The sequence below is a fragment of the Macaca fascicularis genome, chromosome 2 (genome assembly GCF_037993035.2).
Source record: "Macaca fascicularis isolate 582-1 chromosome 2, T2T-MFA8v1.1".
Lineage (NCBI taxonomy): Eukaryota > Metazoa > Chordata > Mammalia > Primates > Cercopithecidae > Macaca > Macaca fascicularis.
This window is the reverse complement of record NC_088376.1, coordinates 77,484,438-77,506,308: the sequence shown is the minus strand read 5'-3', so window position 1 is coordinate 77,506,308 and position 21,871 is coordinate 77,484,438. Positions and strand designations below refer to the sequence as shown.

Sequence of the window (21,871 nt, the reverse complement as noted above, 5' to 3'; positions counted from 1 at the left end):
TGTAAACTTCTTGTCCAAATCCTGGACAAATATTATGTATCAGAGTAAGATATTTTAGTAGTTTTATAAATGATATGTGTTTATTAAATGAGATATGGATAGTAGGGGAAAAATATTTGTTTGAGAGATTTACCCTTAGCAAGGAACAAATAATTCAAGATCTATTGTGCAAGAAATATTGTACGTAGACTTACTTCCTTCCTGTATAAGCCTATTTGAATTGGGTAGACAGATGGATGGCTAAACTTTTTAAATAATGCTTAGTGAAACTGAAAAATGTGTTGCGGTGCTATTTCATAATGGTAAGATAGCTATTTAAATTTATCACATCAATGTAATAAATAAAGAAATGCATTGCACGGAACTAGAATTATTTTCACAAATGATAAGATACATTAGAATAAAACAAAAAATTAGCTTAAGAAATATTTAAAATATTTATAATCTATAATGTTAATTGATAGTAACTTAATTGGAGCAACATTAGAATAGAATCTAAACTCTGAATACTGTTCTTATTTTAATGCCAAGAAAATAAATAATTCTGTCCCTGTTTTAATGTTTGTGGAGATGGGCTAATGCATGTATTTACTTTAGATGATATGTACCAATAAAATTATCTAAAACCATTGTAAAACTATGAATCTCCACTGAGAAATGTAAAGCTATAATAGTAACTAAATACTTAAGAAGTTACAGCATGCCCTTCCATGAGGTCAGTAATTATTATAATAAATCAAGATACTTAGGTTTAAAAATAGTGATGTTAAATGTTTAAAACATTGCCATGACTATAATTACTAAAGTTGTGAACAAGTATTGTTTGATTATATACTTTAATATACACAGGATTTTATTGTGAAAGAGACACTCTAGAACAATTCACCTAAATATAAATGTATAGTTGTATTAAAAGAGATATGAAATATAACACTCAGCATCCATTATATTAGTATAGGTTTTTAATTTTAAAAACTTGAAATATCTGATATTTTGATAGTTGGGGATATTTTAATGGACAATATGCTTTTAAATAATATAATCTGCAGCTAGGGAATTTTTATAATAAGTTTCAATAAGTCTGCTCAACAGGTATGGTAAGTATGAGTAGGAGTTCATCTGAATTAATAAAAACGCATTATACTCATACTTCAAGTATGGAAAAGAAAGTGTGATCAAAGAATTGAAATTGTTTCTTTATAATTATATGTTAGTTTTTAGATGTAGGATTTATGCTACTTAGCTTATTCACATTCATTAAAATCTATTTATATAACACATGTTACCTGTACATGTCCCATTTTTTGTTGCAGTGGAAGAAATATATTGTAAAAATCTAAGGTCTGGGGCTTTCCTGTCTTGTGCCATTAGACTATAGGACAATATTTCCTATGATGAGAAAAAAATAGAATATAATTATGAAGGCAATATATGTTGCAATGGAATATAGTTAATTTTTAGAGTGATAACTTTGATTCCTCCCTCAAGTTTATCTTTACGCTTCATGAGTAAACCGCAAAATGTCTTTGCAAAACCCTAATTGCTGACTTGTGACAAAAATTTTGGCTGAGGTTCACATAGAAATAAAACATCAAAACAAAAACTTGACCAAGCAGCGGAATGAATGCCTTCCCATGATTTAAGAAAATATACTTTTTTTTTTTTTTTTTTTTTTTTTTTTTACTTACCAACACCTAAACTAGAAAGATGATGAATTTGGTGTGGTATTTTAATCTCTATTCCTTCTGAACCATTTACATAATATCAGAAATAAGGATCTATTGGTTTCATTTTAGGCATACAAATTAAGTACATGACAGGTAAGTCTGATATCCCATTTCAAACTGGGATTCATTTAGAAATTCGCACTTTCCATGACATTTAAACTTTTATAAAGCCTATTTCGAGACAATAACGTAAGAAAAAAACACACACACAAGAATTTGCTTAAGTAGAGATATTAACTCAAATTTAAGTAATAGTTGGGAAAATTAGGGAAAACTGTTGCTTAACCACTGGAAAATATTTATTGCAGTTCTAAACCCATGATATGTCATATAAATCTTTTAAGGCATGCAGGTAAAAGAAGTATCTTGTTGATTGCCTAGGGTTCAAAAATCACTACCATGTATTCTCATCAAGAAACAATGGGAAAATTATAGGTTTTCACAAAAAGATAAGAAAATTGATGCTCCGAGTTTAGGAAATCATGAGTATTAAACCTAGAAAGGACACAAATTTTTGATGTCAGTGTCATTGATACTACTCATGGACCTTGGGAATTTGACTAAGTGTTCTAGCAGGAAAATTTAGTGACAGAATGCCCTTAAGAAATAAATATGCTTTTCTATCTGGTGAGAAACAATCTTATATTAACAATTATGCTTTAGTAAAAAACAAACTTAGAGTGATAGGAAGATCTGGAAATCAAGTAGTCACACTGTAAAATCAACAAAGGATGCAAATTAGGAAGGAGATGTTATAGCCAGATTAAAAAAAAAAGAAAAAATTTAAAAATTTTAAAATTATATTTAGATTATAGAGTGTACACAAAATAAATGCAAAACTTAATTTTGCATTTTGCAATAGCTATGAAGTAAATGGATCCTGATTTTGTCCCAAATTTGAGAGTGGTGATACTAATGCCAGTGAGTCCTAGTCATTAGCATAATTTAACACATATTATATGATTGAGAATTTGTGGGGAGATAAGTTTTTAGGAAACTGAGCGTTTCTTTAATTCTAATACTTGATGAACCACCAGAGTTAAGAAAGACAAATAAAATAGTTGATATGAAAATTTTCTGAAAAGTTAAAAGTGTCATGCAAAGCTAAAGTATTTTTTTTTTAATGAGCTGGGTTTTACCTGTCCATGAGTCCCTGTGGTTTGTCAGTGATCACTTAATTTCACTGAGCAACCTATTGCATCTTATGTTGACATGATCAGAAGTCAGCATTATATTCAATATAGTTTTCCATAAAGTGGGTGGGTTACAACTAAATGAAAAAGCAACTATAATGGAGTAAGCATTTCTTCAAGCATATTTTACAACTTCAATGCTGTTCAAAATATTTTCTACTCTTCCATATTTGTCCCTTGGGCTTCAGCTAAAAAAAAAAAACTTTAAGTATAATGTGTTCTATCAGTGGTGGTTATTGGATTGCTTTCTTTACATAACTTCCAACAAGAAACTCTTGGTATATAAAATAAAATATTCTTTCATGCCAAGGCATAATTACTCATGCAAACTAAAGATGTAATTCAAAGTTTTGGCTAAAAGTGACTATATTTGCAAAGTTCCAAAAGTTAAAAAAAAGTAAAGCTAAATGATAAAAATCATTAGTTGATGATGTTTACAGTTTTACTTTTTAGTTACTTTAGCAGATGCAATATTGGCTTCACAGTAAATTAGATATGCAATTACTAGAAGCAAGAAATACATTTACATTATGTAAAAATGGTCAGCATAAGATTAATTATGAGCAGAGAACTAAACATGTGCCAATGTTGAAATAGTTATCACCATGGGGACATTCAGATCCAAATGATTAAATTAGCCTTTTGGCTAGATGATAACTACTTGCCAGTCATCAAATTAGTAAAATGCAGAAATTAAGAATCATGGCATTCTTTAAAATAAAAACGCTGATACCAATATTTTATATCTTTATTGTACACATTTGATTTTCTTTATCCATTATGAATTCCCCTTTATTACTTTATTAATATACATATTAAATTCTTATAAGAAAAATCACAAAGTTTGTGTAGTTTCCTATGACCAGGCTTCACAGTTCTGCTAAGAGGTTTAGATCAGTAATATTTGGTTCAACTTAGATCAAATGCATATTTTAGTTTTGATCAATTACACCTTGCATACATTTGCTTTTCCTTGGTCTTTTGAAAAATATTTTGTATATGTGACACTGAAGCCAAGTTGAAATAAACTATGATCTTTATTACAACTCTGAAAGCCTCAACCATGTCTCTGATCTTCAGTGTAATACCTTCAGCAGCCACAACCTCTGATAAATTTGTTCTATGAATTATTGCATCACATTAGAAATAATAGAAATGCTGTCATTAAATCAGAATTATGCTTTTACAAAATAAATGACTCCATTCGCGCTAACAAAGTTAGATGAAATATAGAAAACTCAATTTCACATTTACACTCTACAATGTATCTTTACCAGTGTTATAATGATTTTTACTTAAATACAAATTTTGAAATTTTACAAAGGAAATATTCCAAAATCAATACATTTAAAAATATAACTCTCTTTCAATCATTCCAAAAGATAAATCACTTTCTATTTATTTATGAAATATTATTGATTGTTTACCATAGAGAACTTACCATAGAGAGTTTTTTCTAGGATCTGAGATATACCAAATTTCTCCCATTTGGAATGGAAACATTTACCCAAAGCTTGTACCCCCATTTTTTCTTGAAAGTAACTAACCTGTTTTTGATTTTACGGGCTCATCAGAAGGGACTTGCCTTGTCTCAGATGACACTTTGGACTTGTACTTTTGGGTTATTGATGGAATGAGTTAAGACTGGGGATTTGGAAGAAGGCATGATTGGTTTTGAAATGTGAAAAGGACATGAAAGTTGGGAGTGGTCAGGGATGGAATGATACGATTTTGCTCTGTATCCCCACTCAATCTCACCGTGAATTATAATCCCTATGTATTGGAGGAGGAACTTGGTGGAAAGAGATTGGGTCACAGAGGAGGTTTCCCCCATGCTGTTTTCATGATAGTGAGTGAGTTCTCATGACAGCTGATGATTTTAAAGTGTGGCACTTCCCCTGATGTTCTCTCTCCTGCCACCTTGTCAAGAAGGTGCTTACTTCCTCTTTTGCCATGATTCTAAGTTTCCTGGGGCCTCCACAGCAATGCATGACCATGCATCAATTAACTCTCTTTTCTTCAGAAATTACCAAGTCTCAGGTAGTTCTTTACAGCAATGTTAAAATGGACTAATACATAAAGGAATGAGAAGAATAAAAAGTTATAGCAGCGGCTTACATGTAAGTAAATATAAGAACATGCTTGGAGCTTACTGAGACAAGAGAGACTGCAGGAAGACCAGGATAGCAGCTGTGTGCATTCAGAATTCTGTTTGGAACATATAACTTTGAAGCTTATTTTAAGACTAGAAAATAGTAGTATATAGTACAAGAACAGACATATAGACCAACAGAACAGAACAGAAAACTCAGGAGTAAAGCCTCACACCAAAAACCATCTAATCTTCGACAAGGCTGACAAAAATAAGTAATGGGGTAAGGACTTCATATTCAATAAATGGTGATGGGATAACTGACTAGCTATATTCAAGATAATGAAGGTAGACTCCTACCTTTCACTACGTACAACAATTAACTCAAAATGGGTAAAAGATTAAATGTAAGACCTCAAACTATAAAAAATCCTAGAAGACAGACTAGGAAATACAGTTCTTGACATGGGTCTTGTCAAATAATTTTTGGCTAAGTACCCAAAAGAAACTGCAACAAAAATTAAAAAAAAGACAAGGGGGACTTAAATAAACTAAAGAGCATCTGCACAGCAAAAGAAACCATCAACAGAGCAAACAGACAACCTATAGAATGGGAGAAGATATTGGCAAACTATGCATCTGAAAATGGCCTAATATCCAGAATCTATAGAGAACTTAGGCAAATTAACAAGCAGAATCCAAATAACTGCATTAAAATGGAAAAAGGACATGAACAGTCATTTCACAAAATAAGACATAAAAGTTGCCAATAACCATATGAAAAAATACTCAGCATCACTAAATATCAGAGAAATGAAAATATAAGTTACAATGAGATACTATCTCACACCAGTCAGAATGGCTATTATTAAAAAAGTCAAAAAACAACAGATGCTGTCAAGCCCGTGGAGAAAAGGAATTGCTTATACACTGTTGATGGGGATTTAAATCAGTCCAGCCACTGCAGAAAGCAGCCTAGATATTTGTCAAGTATCTTAAAATAGAGTTACTGTTTGACCTAGCAGTCTCATTACTGGGTATATACCCCAAATAAAATAAATTCTTCTACCAAAAAGACATCTGCACTCATAGGTATATTGCTGCACTGTTCACAATAGCAAAGGCATGGAGATAACCCAGTTTCCCATCAATACTGGATAAAGAAAATATGGTACATATGCATCATGCAATACTATGCAGCCATACAAAAGAATAAAATCATGTTCTTTGCAGAAACTTTGCAGATGGAGCTGGAGGTAAAAATCCTAAGCAAAATTAATACAGAAACAAAAAGCCAAATATCACACATTCTCACTTATAAGAAGGAGCTAAACACTGAGCACATATGGACTTAAATCTGGAATCAATAGATTCTGTGGACTACTAGAGGATTGGGGAGTGGATTTTAAAACTACCTGTTGGGTACTGTGCTAAGTACCTAGGTGAAGGGATTCATACTCCAAAGTTCAGAATCACACAATATTCCCATGCAACAAATCTGCGCTTGTACCTTCTATATTTAAAATCAAAGTTGAAAATTTCAGAAAAGACATAAAATAGTAATATAATAGGTAGTTGGATAATGAAACTGGATTTGAGAATAGAGGTTCAGGCCGGAAATACAAATCTGAAAGCCATGATTGCAGAGAGTAAAACCAGAGGCCAGATAAGATCACTAAGAGAAGGAGTACAGAAAGACCACAAAACAAACAGATAAATGAATGTATGACCATTCTGAACACAAAACTTTGAACATGCCAAACATTTTAAATTATGAAAATGAGGAGTAATCAACAAAAGGATTTTAACTTAAAGCTATTTGCCGGTAGAGTTAGACAAAACAAGAGTAACAAGATGAAGAGAATCAACATTGTCAAATGGTAAAAATGGGTCAAATATTGACACTTACAATAGAACTTTCCATGAAATGCTGAGATTTTTTCCATGAAAAATACCATGGAATATGAATTTAAGATAAAAAGAAAAGAAATATATTTGAAATCAAAATTCTATAGACAACTCTTCTAAGGACTTTTGCTATAAAGGGGACCAGAGAAGTAGTGCAGAAACTGGAAAGAAACATGGGTGAAAAGCATTTTGACAGGTTGTGTTTTGTTGTACTCAAGAAACAGTTTGGTTTTGAGCAATCAATATACCAGAAGGTAAAGAAAATGTCTAAAGATGAGGTTGAAGACATAAGTCATGACTGTGAGTTCCACAGAGCACAATGAAAGTGTCTTAGGAATTAGTGGCAAGTAGGAAACGGATATGGAAACAGATTGAGGAGAGTTGATTAGAGGAGGGAGGGAAGGAAAGATGAACAGGCAGTTCTGGTAATAACTTTCCTTTTCAAATTGTTTCCATTTAGCGTAATTAAATCTTCAACTTCAGAAACTTTTTTTTTTTTTTTTGACAGGGAGTCTCACTCTATTGCCCAGGCTAGAGGTGCAATGGCACAATCTTGGCTCACTGCAACCTCTGCCTCCCGTGTTCAAGCAATTCTCTTGCTTCAGCCTCTCCAGTAGCTGCAATTACAGGCATGTGCCACCACACCCAGCTACTTTTGTATTTTTAGTAGAGACGAGGTTTCGCGATGTTGGTCAGGCTGGTCTCGAACTCCTGACCTCAAGTGATGTGGTCCATACACCTCAGCCTCTCAAAATACTGGAATTACAGGCATAGGCTACTGTACCCAGCCAAGATAAATTTCTGTTTCTTAGTTTTTAACTTACTTGTTAACTGTACTAATACTAATACTAAAAATATACTAATACTAATACAAGGAGTGTGATTTAATATCAGTGATATAAATTGTTTCAGTAGCTATAGCTGAGTTGTAGCATGGGTATAATAGAGGTGTCAGAAGTTGGTATTTCGTGAAAATAAAAAGTGCCTTAGTATAATTTTTTAATTGCTTATGAGAGTTATATCTTGCATTTTTTTTTATCTTGTTCAGCATCTAGACTATGTTAAATTTCTAATTTTAAGGCTCAGCTTAGCAGCAGATAGTTGACATTTCCAGGAAAATACTGGGGATAGGATTTCAGATAATCTGCAGGATGAGATAAAATCTAGGCATCAAAATATCAGAGTATGACGATGACATGTACACTTAGTGACATGTCTGTAGGATATGGCTTTGTAAAATAAATCTGCTACAGATAGTTCAACCCTTTGGGATAAAGGGAAGTCTGACTTCAGTAACCCAGTCAAATGTCACCAGCACACTACATTTGTTAAATAGCATCAGGGAGATCATGCAGGACCTTTAAGGATAAGTGCAATTAGGGCAATTGAAACTGGTTATTAAACAAGACCAGGATTCATAAAAGAGCAAAGCTCCTGTAATGCATTAAGTTGTAGGACTAAAGCATTATCTCATTTTGCTCAAACTCTTCTGTAAGCTGAATCTGTATTTTGGAATTCTCGGCTCCAGTTTTTTATAATGTATTTACAAAAAATAATCTCCTCTGCCTATTAGTTTTTCAGTATTTCCATTCACATGGAAATCATTTTTAATCTCCAAAGTAATATTAGACCAGTTAAAATGACAGCTAGATTTTTTTTTAATTTAACACAAAAGGTTGTCTGTAACAGTAAACATTTAATATCAGACAATCAATTCTGAAAAAAAAAACCATAGAATTCATTCTCCTATACTTTAAATCCTATTATAAATGTAGAATTATAAAACAATTTACTACAGTTGGACAAATAACAAGAATAGAAAAAATAATCCAGAAATAGATGTCAATATATATTAGAGATAATACTAAATGACACTTAAATGAGGGAGAAAATGACTAATTGTTTGGAAATAAAATAAAACTCATTTCTAGCTTGCTCCTACATCAAAATGTATTCCAGATGGATCAAATTTTTAGCATACAAATGTAACTGTGAAAATAGAAACAGAAATATGGGTAAATATTTCCTAATGTTAGAGAGGGGAATATCTTTATAAGCATAACAGGAGTCAAAAAGGAAAAGGTGACACATTTTTATACATGAAAATTTAAAACTTTTATATGATGGAAGTAGTACCATAATTTTAAATAAAACAAGCAAACAAAAAATTATGAAATTTATTTTCAGCTCACATGATAAAAGATAAATATGCTTAACATTAGAAAAGCAGACTAATAAAACAGATTTGAATAATTTCATATATATCAGTCAATAATACGTAAGCAAATTAGCGCCCCCACTAACTATTGTGATACCCTGCTGTGAATTAGAACAAAGCCTCTCTTTGCCAGTAGCTAAAGCTCCCATCACCACGCACAGCTTGGGAAAATGTAGACTGCGTTTTAGCTCTACGTCATCTTCTCAGCCTGGGTATTATAATGGTCCTGAAAAAGTTGTTCAACCTCTTCCATAATCCAACAATGAATGTCAAAACAATATGTTTCACCTGTCATATTAAAAAGATGAAAATATTTGGTAATACTACATATTGGTGAGGTTGTTGGAGAGCAGGCATTCTCAGCTTGTATAGATGGTAGAATAAATAGGTGCAATTGAAGGGCATTTTGGTAATATCTATCAAAATTAAAATTAAAAACATATTATTAGATTTAGCCATCCATATACTTCCTATATATATAATCTTATATGTACGCAAATGCTTGTGGGGCAATGCAGCATTTTGCACCATTGTCCTTAAAAGCAAAGATTAGAAATAAACTATGTATCAATAGAGGGTCAGTTGAATAAATTATTCAGTAGAATTCTATTGACAGTATATGTGTGTGTGTGTGAGGGGGTATAATTTCCATATAATTAAATTCTACTATTTTTTTAAAAAAGGGTTTTGGAAGCCCATTTTGTATTTTAGAGCATAAAATGGAAGGAACAAAACAGCAAATTTGTAAAATGCAATCTATTGTAGACTTAAAAATATTCCAATTTACTTTACAAGGGAATACTTAATAGTATTACCATAAAAGGAAGTATTTAAAAGCCTGCCATGGGAGGAATATGCTTTTACAATGTTAATTTTGATTAGTGTAAGGCAATATTTCAATTTCATATTCCAGTTATAGAATCATGGCATTGTATAATATTACATATTGCGTTTCTTTTCTTTTCTTTTCTTTTTTCTTTTCTTTTCTTTTCTTTTCTTTTTTCTTTTCTTTTTTTTTTTTTTTTGAGATGGAGACTCGCTCTATTTCCCAGGCTGGAGTGCAGTGGCACTATCTCGACTCACTGCAAGGTCTGCCTCCTGGGTTCACACCATTTTCCTGCCTTAGCCTCCCGAGTAGCTGGGACCACAGGCACCCTCCACCATGTCTGGCTATTTTTTTTCTATTTTTGATAGAGATGGGGTTTCACCATGTTAGGCAGGATGGTCTCAATTTCCAGACCTTGTGATCTTCCCGTCTCAGCCTCCCAAAGTGCTGGGATTACACGCGCGAGCCACCGCGCCCGGCCCTATTGCATTTCTAATTTGCATGCTTCCTTTCATTTTTATGAATAAGGTTTTCAAAACTAAAATTAACCAAATGACATAAAAACATGTCAAAAGAGTAAAACACTTTCTTTTATAAATGGATATTACAAATGATTCCTATATGTGAAAAAATAACACATATTTTACCTACAAATTTTTATATCCTAGCTATGTTATACATTTAACAGCATATATCTAACTACTATAAAGACTGTCTCTGACTTCATTGGGATGTCACCTTATCTCTTACTTGAATCCCTGACACATCAAACCTACCTCACTTTTTTTTAGCCATGATCTTACAATCCGTTTTCCAGACTTCTAGAGCGACTTTCCTAAAACGTACATATCATCTTGTTTTTCTCTCTTTAAGCACCTTCACTGGTTCTCAACAGCCCTCTGATCCATTCTACTGGTCTAGTTTTGTGCTCTGGGCTCTTGGAGATCAGACCCTGGCTTATATCTCTCATCTCAGTATCTTGGAGATCAGGCCCTGGCTTGTATCTCTCATCTCAGTATCTTCACCTTGTGGACTAAGAATGTCCTGCTTTTCTGAGCTACTGCATATGAGATTTACTCTCTAGGGCAGACTAGCTCACTTCTGGGCTCAGTCATTGCTACTCTTTTGGCCTAGGAATTGTTTTATCCTCTTTGCCATCACCTCTTCCACATCCCATAGGTAATCCTTACCTATCATTTTAAGTTCATCTTCACGTCACCACTCAGAGAAGCCTTTGTTGACCGGCACATACCTGTCGGGTGAAACACTTTCCCAGGTTTTCTGGGATCCCACTTTCAAGCTGTAGTGCAACACATACCACTGTGTATAATTGTGTATTTACCTGACTTCCTGACTTTCTCCTCGGCTGGAATATAAGCTCTCAGCAGCAGGAACACTTTCATGCGTGTCTGTATTTCTAGAAACTTGCAGTGTGCATGACCAGTAGTGTGTACAAAATAAAAAATATGTTAAATAAATTAATCATTCATTATATAACACTTCATATTCTCATACAAAAGTTCAAAGGAGACATATTAAAGATAAAAAAGAAGTAGAGAAATATTTTTCAAAGTAAAGTCAGAAAACTTCAAATGTGAGGGATTTTCTTGGACAAATAATGTTAGAGAAGCTGTACATAATGCCTTCCTACTTAAATTCAAAAATGCATCCTACCATATAAAACTTGCTTTCTTAAAAGTCCAGAATTAAAGAAAACTTAACTTTGTTTAAATCAGCCTCAGACATTAATTTTACAGTTTTCTATGGTGCGTCTATTGGCATATTTTAGAATTAATAGATGTAAATGCACTTTGGGAAGTTCTTCATTTTGGTGAAGCATGACATTTATTTTTCATACATAGAAATAGCTAGGAAGGGAAATGTGATGTTTGTCTTGATTAATTAAGAAATAAATATCTCAAGAGGGCCAATTTTGAATACATATTAAAAGAACATATACATGAAGCAAAACATATTTAGCAACTTATAATGAAGTATTAACACCTCTGACACATATTTTTATATCTTGTTTATCACTGTCTATACCAAACATAAGTGATGAAGCCCAATGAGGATACATGTCTATATCCTCAAAATTCTTAGAACTGTGTTAGGAAATTTGCTCTTTTGTTACATGGTGCTGGCTTTTACTTCCTTGTCCTCATTTTTATTATTTCAGTATCTTAGCTTATAAAATTAAATAAAGTGTTGGTGGAGGTTGTAAGGATTCTGTTTCAAGTAACATGCATACATGTTACTGACAACCAATTTACATCAGCATTCTTTAATTAATAGTCCTATATTAGGCAAATGTTCTATTTCCCATATCCGTAAGATTAAAAAGCAATTTAAAAACTAACAGTGTGATTGAGATTTTTGACTACACTTATTCTGCTTGAGATAATTGATGAATATCAAATAGAATAACAAATAGAATAGAGTAACAAATAAAACAAATAACCCAATCTTATAAATCCTTCTGTCATGGAGGAAGAGGCATGATGTGGAAGAGTCGTGATGTCAGCTTGGAGAGTATGCAGTCAAATTCTTGTTCAAGAGTAAAGAATGAATACATTAATGTATTTTTATGGAGAATGGGACAGAAGAGAATGAACAAGATAAATTTAAATAGTATGGGGTAAGATTTAAAGAAAGAAAACTAAAAAATATGTGAGACTATTTTGGTTGGAATAATTTCTCTGATCTGCTTGTGCTGTGAGTCTCAGTGTCATTATGGAGATTGTAACTTATTTCAGATTAACATCATGTAGCATTATCAACACAGAGATATTTCAAGAAATATTGAGAAGAGCATATTCTTGGAAACAGGTCAGCAGTCATGCATTTTAAGGTTGCATTAGAATTTGCTTTCACAAGCCTTATTTTTCAATAAAGATAATATTAATTTTGTTAATGTTTGCAAAATTTGATTTATGTAGTTCCTTAACAACAAATGAGGGGTTTTTTTTGCTCTTTTCATATAGTATATATTTTATTAGTTTCATATAGTATATATTATATTAGTTTTTACTAATACATTTTCATATTATGAAGACAATTTAGGAAGAATCTTCCTTTTGATATTTGAATCACCTGAAATAACACAAACTGAACTATACATTCAAAAAATATTTCTAATCTGGATAACAGAAAAAAAAGACAAGTTAAATGGCAAAAAATATTTTCCTTTCTCACAGGTGGACATTGAAGTGGACCCGATTTGGTTTTCTTTTTAAAAGGTCTTCAAAAGAAAAGCTGTTTAAAACCTATTTAAAACAAATAAAAATTTGGTTTACTAAACTACTAGTCTCCATCACCATTTTCTCTTTTCTGTCTCTTTGTCTGTTTCTTACCTTGCTCTTTTCACAGGTCCCGTTGCACCATTTTCATTGCCACTAGCAAATTTCCTTTACTTGCTCAGAAAGTGTAATTTTCTTTTAGTAGACCCAGGCTGTGAAGCTTTATTACGCTTTCCTTTACCTTTAAATCTGCGACCCTTTGACCTCCATTTGTTTAGGGATTCTTGTTGGTCTTCTATACTTTTTTTCAATGCTTCTTTTTTCAACTCTCCTTCTAGTACTTTTCATCTCACTTCTTTGTTCCTTTTTCGTAGGTTACCATTATTTGCATCTTTGGCTTTACCCAATGTTTCCTTGGCTTTTTCTTTAAATAGAATTATCCCCTCTTTTACTCCTCTGACAAAGTGTATCCATTTTATTTCACCATGATTTGAGAAAAGGATGTGTAAATCTTCTCTATAGGTCTGATCATCTAAGTCACCTGAAAATTTCAGCAAGCATCCTATCTTGTCTTCTAGAGATTTCATTTCAGCATCTTCCTCATTTAGCTCTTAGTTTAGCTTACACTTTATTTGTTTTCTTTCTTCTTCTTCTTTTTTTTTCAGAGTAATCTTCCTTGAAAAGTATTAGCAAGTCTGTGTTTTTGTGCTTCTGTCCAGAGGTATCTACAAACTCTTTAGCAGATTCAATGCTATCAAACATGGCAAAACTCAATCTCTTAAGTAAGTTATGCAATGTTCTTCCCATCTGAATATTTAGTGCTTAACCTTTGTCTTCTAACCATTCTTTTATGTCATCAAGAGTTGCATCAGTTGGGAAGCTTTTAATACAAACAGATCTGTTTTTGTTGTTGTTGTTTTTACATCATTTTTATACTTATCAGTCACTTCACCGAAGGGATTGCTTTGAGACCTTCTGTTTTATCTTCACTGATTTCCATGAGTTCTGCCTTGGATTTGCTCAATGCTTCTACAATTACACTAAACACCATTGTTAGATGATTCAACCTGTTGAACTATCTCATCTCCAAAGGTACCCAGCCTTCATCCAGCTTGATCTGTTTCTTTAAGAATGTGTCCCATGGAATACTGAACCTCCAAAATAATGCTAAGTTTGATGACAGATTTTGGCCTTAAGGGCAGCCTCTTTTTTTTCCCATTATCATCATTTTCTCCCATTGTGGCTATCTTTAAGGTCCCGGTCCTGCAGAGCCACACCACAGGCTCATGAACAGCAACAGCAATGTCTCCACCAATGATATTTTAATAATGGTCTCTGTTACATTAGATAATGAGTGTTGTGATTATATAAGCTGAATGGACAAATTTCAAAGTTATTGAACACTGGAGCATACATGTTTTATCTGTCAGTCCACAATCATATAATAATCTGTCAATAAATCTACATCTGTTGTTTAGTTATAATATGTATATTTATATGTGTATACGTGTATATATGTATTACTAAAGTTGCTATAGAAACATGTCTTTCATTAGGATTACTTTTTAACAAGAGCAAATAAGTGACAGAAATGGAAACTATGATACATTTTAACAAATGTGGTTGAGAACTACCTGATTTTTTATACTCAAAGACACTCTATGAATAATTTACATCAGCTACTTTTGTTCCCATAACAACAGTTTTATAAATTACTGTGCATATTTTCAGGCAATGTTTAAATACTAAGGGAGATGCCTAGAAGATAATAAGAAAAATTCATAAAATAAAAAGAAAGTGATTTTATTATAATATTCTATACCTAGTAATTAAAGCAATACCCTGAAACTGATGTTTTAAGTAATAATAGTTAACACTGGTGAATTCTTAAAAGTGCAATTTTTATAACATCAGCTCAACAATTCCCAACTGGTTTCTTACAATCAGTTGAAAATTATTCCAAGTAGATTGAGCAAGTCATTTAGAAAAGGATGCTAACTATATTAAACTGTATTTTCAAATTAATGAAGCTAATTTACCATAATAAATTAATTGAGTGCTTTAATGATTTTTTCAATATACATTTTCAGAGTATTCCTTTATTTAATTGTTAAAAATAGAGATAATAATGTATCATTTAAAAAGTCTTACCAAATCCAAGTTTGATTCAGTTAATGGAATATTGACTGTCAGAAACCAAAAGCAATCATATACTTTCTGTAATTGCAGTCATTTGAAGAAAATATCACACTTTGATATTTATTTTCCCTGGGAATTTTGTATATATCAGCACCTGGAAATTAAACAGAAGCAAAATAAGTATTTCTCTGAACCTACAAAAGACAATTATTTGATTTTTTAAAAATTTTTGCTACAAACCCACAATTTGCATCAGAAAATGAGGAGTTTGCCAGAGTTTCATAACTTTTTAAGGAGTTCTAGTTATTCTGACCATCGGCATTTTGAATAAATCAACAGGATCAACTTATAGTTTGTGAATATAAAAATCTGTTTATATAAAGTCAGAGGTCACTACCAATGAGAACCAAGTATATTATATAGGTGAACTGATTTCTGAGGCCTACCTATTGATACTGACAGAAGACAGGGAAATTCTGGGTAGAAGACGGTGGTTCCCTGGCAAAGACCCCACCCTCAAGCCTGAAGACCCCTGACCCCCAAATGAGGTCAGAAATTTTTGTTCGCAGGCCCAAAGAATTGCCTTTTTCCTGCTACACCCCCTATCCTGTGCCCATATTAACCCGAGACCTTAATGGGCACAGACACAAGCAGCTGAACATCCAGAGGAACAGAGGGGCAGGGTGGCGATGCAGAGAAAGACAGAAGAGAAAGGATGTCTGGACACAGAAGGGTGTTCAGCCAGGGGCGGAGAAGAGTCTGAGCAGTGGGCCTCTGGATTCCAGGGGAAGACCACCTTCCTACTCCATCTTCTGCTTCTAGCTCCCCATCCATCTCCATCTAGCTGAGAGCAACCTCCACCACTCAAATAAAACCTTGCACTCATCCTTCCAACCCAAGTGTGATCCGATTATTCCAGTACACTGGGCAAGAACTCAGGCTGTCACACCAGTCCCCCTGCCCTTGTGATAAGGCAGAAGGTCTATTGAGCTAATTAACACAAGCCATCTACAGACAGCAAAGCTGAAAGAGCACACTGTAACACATGCCTGCTTGGGCTTCAGGAGTCATAGAAACCCACCTGTAGATGCTGCTGTGGAGCTGAAGCCCCAAAGCACTCTCCAGGGCCTCTGCACCTGCCCCTCTACATGCTCCCCCTAGAGGCTTGAGCGTCAGGGCAGTGAGGTGACCAAAGGAGTGAGCCACACCCCTATAGCACATCCTGCCAGGGAACTCTCCAGTTTCACTATCACAGAATCAAAGCAGAATAGATTCAGGAGGAATGAGTGAGAAGACAGATTTTGAAATCTTGGAGATGAAAAAGTTCTAAATGATTACAAGTGTGACTGATGAATAGCTAATGCAGAAGTCAAATGCATCTTAACATTCCAGCACCATTTTGTTTTGAGTGTGTGAGTTGTCTTTCTTCTAACATTCTCAACAACAGAGGACATAGTGATTTGTTATTGTCAAGCTATACCATTCTACAAACAAAGTGCAGATGCAGGATGGCTGTGTAATGATGTGATAAATCAGTCAATTTGAAGCTGGCAGAATATCATTAGCATCGCTTTTATTTAATAGAGGAGAAGAGAGGCCTTTTGAAATTGATCTCTAGGTAATGACTAAAAATAATTGAGTTAATATTGAATTTTACATAGAATGATAAACTGCAAATCAGTTAAACTGCTAGTAAAAATATGAAACACTTTTAAATTTATTTTTTAGAAATTGTCCAAAAAGTAATATAAAATTCAAGTTAAATGGTGCATTATTCTGGGTTCTCCAGAAACAGACACAATTATACTGTTATATACAGTATTATATTTAAATATACACATTTATATTCATATGAAAATATATGTGTTGTATTATATCTAATGAGGTATGTGTGTGTATATGTATATAAATTACGCATATATGATTTCCTAGAAGGAACTGGCTTATGTGATTGTGGAGACAGAGCAGACAAGCTGCAGACCCAGGAGAGTATATGGTATAGTTCCAGTACAAGTCCAAAGGTCTGCGAACCACAGGAGGTGATGGTTTAAGTTTCTAGTCCAAGTTTGAGACTGAAGACAAAAGAAGATCAATATCCAAGATTAAAGATGGTCAGGAAGGGAAAAATAATTCTTTCTTTATTCTATTCAGGTCTTCCACTGATTGTATGAGGCCCACCTACACTGGGGAGGTCAATATGCTTTACTTAATCTACTGATTCAAATGTTAATTTCATCCAAAATCACTCTCACAGACATATCCAGAAATACTATTTCACCAAATATTTTGGCTAAAAATTTTGACCCAGTCAGGTTGACACATAAAATTATCCATCACATACAGCATGGTCTTATCACAGTATTTCACATTTCATATAACGCATATACTCTTATTAAGTGTTCTGAGCACATTTTTAACAATGTGGTACCAGTTGCTTAAATGATATTGTGCAAAACTTTTTTCCCCTTTTTATCACCAAAGTGTATTAATAATATTGTTAACTACTTGCCATAAAATATATTTTACATAGTTTCAACACTATAGAATCTCTAATCTGATGCCAATATTTATCTGATTTAATATTACATGCTGCTTGTATATACATATTTATAATTAATAAAATGTGTAGTGAAAGATACAGAAAGAGAGAAAAAGGAGCTACATACTGTCGTTTCAAGAAGATTGTGCTCTAAGTGTTTTTTGTATTCTGCCAGTTATTTCAAACTTAGAAAATAGTTAATAAAGCTAATTTACCATAATAAAATATGAAACAATGAGATATGAGGTTGTTGGTTTCAAAATAGTACCACAAAAACAAATTTAATCCATGTTGTAGCTAAACAGAAATACTGTTAGCACCAAGTTCTAACTCTCATTCATTATTTTATCTATGGAAAATGCATGCAGGGCTATGCGTTTTATTTCATATTTAATTTAGGTAGTGTCTTTGTCTGCAAAGTTAGAGAGCCCTCTAAGATTGAAAGCAATGTTCTTTTTGTTCTAAATTGTTACACTTCAGTTGATTTAATGGAAAAAAAAAAAACAAAAGCTGGAATTGGAGCTATGGCATGGGTAGGGATTTCCTACATTTGTTTTGGATTACCTTCTCTTGGTATCTAACAGAAGATGAGTATCTCTAATTAATGACATCATGTACTCTGCTAAAGGAGCAGAATCAAAACTCTTGTACTGGACAGCAGCTGCCACCTCCGTAACTTATTTTGCTAAGATGATTATGATTAAACTCCATGTAACTAGGAAAGATAATACAGTGGGCAATAGATCTACACATCTAATAAGTAGGTAAAAGAAATTTATAAAAAAGTGTTGTAAAAGCAAACAAAAATCCTGTTTCCAATGAGCCCTGCTTCTAGTGATAGGAACAGAAGAAACACTCCATAAGTAGCTTTAAACATCTTCTCATACTTTGCATTATTGCAGTATTCATCTATCTTGCTGAGGTGATATATTGAGACTTGTCTTTGACTTCTTACTTGAACAATGACAAGTTGGAAGTGCAGTAGCTGACAAGCTGAAGTCTTCAACAAATCCTTTTTATTGCATTCTCCACCGGATGCGTCATGCCCGGAGAGAGGATACTTGACTTCCTGTGACTGTATTGGGGAAAGAATAAGGAATTTTTGAGTCACTAAAGGAATTTAGTTCCTGCTATTTTCTTCATATACCTACTGTTTAGACTGATACTAACAGTATTTTAACCCATTTAAATGGTTTTGAAAAAAAAATTGCCTTCACCGATCTTCGTCATGTAACTTAGTTACCATGAGTTGATAACATCATGTAATGAATTATTTTTAACTAAAGAATCAACTCAGAGCAGAAAGTTGCACTGGAATTTATATTTTAATAGCTGGCAATGGCGGCAAAGTGTGAGGGAACTAGCAAGAGATAGAGATATAATTGTTTCCTTAAAAGATGTGAGATTTAGAAAACAAAAGAGAACCTCGAGCACTCAGGGTTCTGATAGATGATACAGATCCCAGGCCCAGGATGGGCAGTAACTTCATTTGACCAACTAGACTGGGATACAATAAAAGATTGATGTCAGGACAGCAAATGGCTGTAAATCTTAAGTAAAAAAAATGTTCATGATCAAGTAGCTCTGGCTTTGTATATAGTCATTGCTGTCTATTTTTATTTGGTTGAGAGATTGCCTGGATTACACGCTTGTCAATTATTGAATTTGAATATTTAAGTGTAAAAACAGAAACACGTATCATAGTAAATTTCAGTAAATCTTTTCTTCTCTTTCTCCTTAAGCATGTAGTAAACATGTTCAGGGATCTATGCTAACCACTTGCAGATGAATATATATGCATATATATGTTCATATATACATACATGCATACATACATATACACACACATCAGTGGTTCTCAATATAAAATAATTTTGTCCCTCAGGAATATTTTGTAAATGTTTGGAGATGTTTTTGATTGTAATTGCTGGTGAGGAGGTGCTACTGGCATCCAGTAGGTAGAGACTAAGGATGCTACCAAACATCCTACAATGCACAGCACAACCTCCCACAACAAATAATTATCTAGTCCAGAGTACCAGGAGTGCCAGCTGCTGATGCTTATAGACTAATGGATCTAAAGAACTATGCTCTATAAGACTGTAATAATATTTTTAAAATGCCATTTTAGTTATTTTCATAGTTTTTTGGAGGAAATCTATCCGAATATTTCTTATAATTAACTACTTAGCCAATCCATGCAAAAGGAAACTGAAATCTCAAACCTTTTTTGATAATTTTTACATAATAAATGATAATTACGTTTGTCTGAAGGACCCATAATAAATTGAAATGATTCATGGAGGATTATGTCAAGTTCAAGATATCTTTTCATTACCATGAAGTTTGATTTATTCCAATTATGAAAGTGAAGTTGCACCATGTAAAATACATGTCTGCTAAGAATAAAGCAAATCCAAAAATTCATTCTCTTTCGTTTTAGTGCAAAATGCTTTAAGAAAATACAATGTGAGAATCACATAAAACTTATTTGGAATTGTTGGCAACATGTCATTATGCTATTAATGACTCATCTATATTAAGACATACTGATGTAGATAAAATTAATTAGGATAGTTCATTACCTACCTGTGATTATTTAGAGACATTTTAAAAGAATTTATATTTAAGACTATTTCCCCAACTGATAAGCCACAAAGTGTCTAAAATATCATAGGGATTCATTGTTTTTTTGGCCTATGGCTTTTCATTTCATGATTATCTATTTAAGCAAAAATATCCTAGAGCAAAGGTGTAATAATATTAAGAAAACAGCAACTTAGTATAATTTTTTTTGGAAGGAAGATTAGTAGACAATCACTTCTAAAGATCCAGAGATAGAACACAGAGCAGATAAACACTGATAATGTCAAAAGAGAGCTAAGTAAGCTGGGGGAGCTGACTGTAGTGAAGAATACCTGGGCCAGGTCCTCAGGTATGCACTTTTCACAAAGTATGTTTTAGTTTGGATTCTGACCAAAGCAGACCCTAAGACACAGAGTTAAGTAAAAATAGGTAATATAACTAAAACAGTGGGCAATTAAGGAAAGGAAAGAAGAAAATACAATAAGGGGTGCATTAACAAGCATGCTACTGGTGTGAGAAATTAGGGTTCACTTTACTGGAAATTCTCTAGGGAACTATATAAGCCATGACTTAATATTTTCACCCTAATAGACAGAAAATGTGAACTATCTATCCAATCAAACACTTATTTTCCAGAAAACCTTCCCCAAGAAATAGTCTTAAATATAAATTCTTTTAAAAGAATTTATATTTTCTCACACTTTGCTGCCATTGCCAGCTATTAAAATAAAAATTCCAGTGCAAGTTTCTGCTCTGAGTTGATTCTTTAGTTAAAAATAATTCATTACATGATGTTATCAACTCATGGTAACTAAGTTACATGACGAAGATCGGTGAAGGCAATTTTTCCCCCATAAGCTGAGGTTTCTCCTGTGGTATTAGGCAAGGAAAAATCATCAGGCACAGACATAGAGTAAAACATATACAGGAAATGTCTACTGCAGCTTTAGATGAACCCGAGGTGGCACAAAGAAATAGGGGGCAGACTATCAACAAAACCTACTATGGGCTGGGTGTGGTGGCCCACACCTGTAATTACAACACTTTGAGAGGCCAAGATGGGTAGATCACCTGAGGACAGGAGTTTGAGATCAGCCTGACCAACATGGCAAAACCCCATCTCTACTAAAAATACAAAAATTAGCTGGGCGTGGTGGCAGGAGCCTGTAATCCCAGATACTCGGGAGACTGAGGCAGGAGAATTGCTTGAACCTGGGAGGCTGAGGTTGCAGTGAGCCAAGATCGCACTACTGCACTCCAGCCTGGGCGACAGATCGAGACTCCATCTCAAAATAAATAAATAAATAAATAAACAAATAAATAAATAAATAAATAATTTAAAAAAACCTACATGAAGTATTTAATATGTTCCTCAAAATAACTAATTATTTCAATTTAAGAAGC

General features: G+C 33.3%; 1 pseudogene; it reads right to left on the bottom strand.

Moving 5' to 3' along the window:
- Positions 1-13,277: 13,277 nt before the first annotated feature.
- On the bottom strand, positions 13,278-14,441 carry LOC102130555 (lupus La protein pseudogene; annotated as a pseudogene).
- Between the last annotated feature and the right edge of the window lie 7,430 nt (positions 14,442-21,871).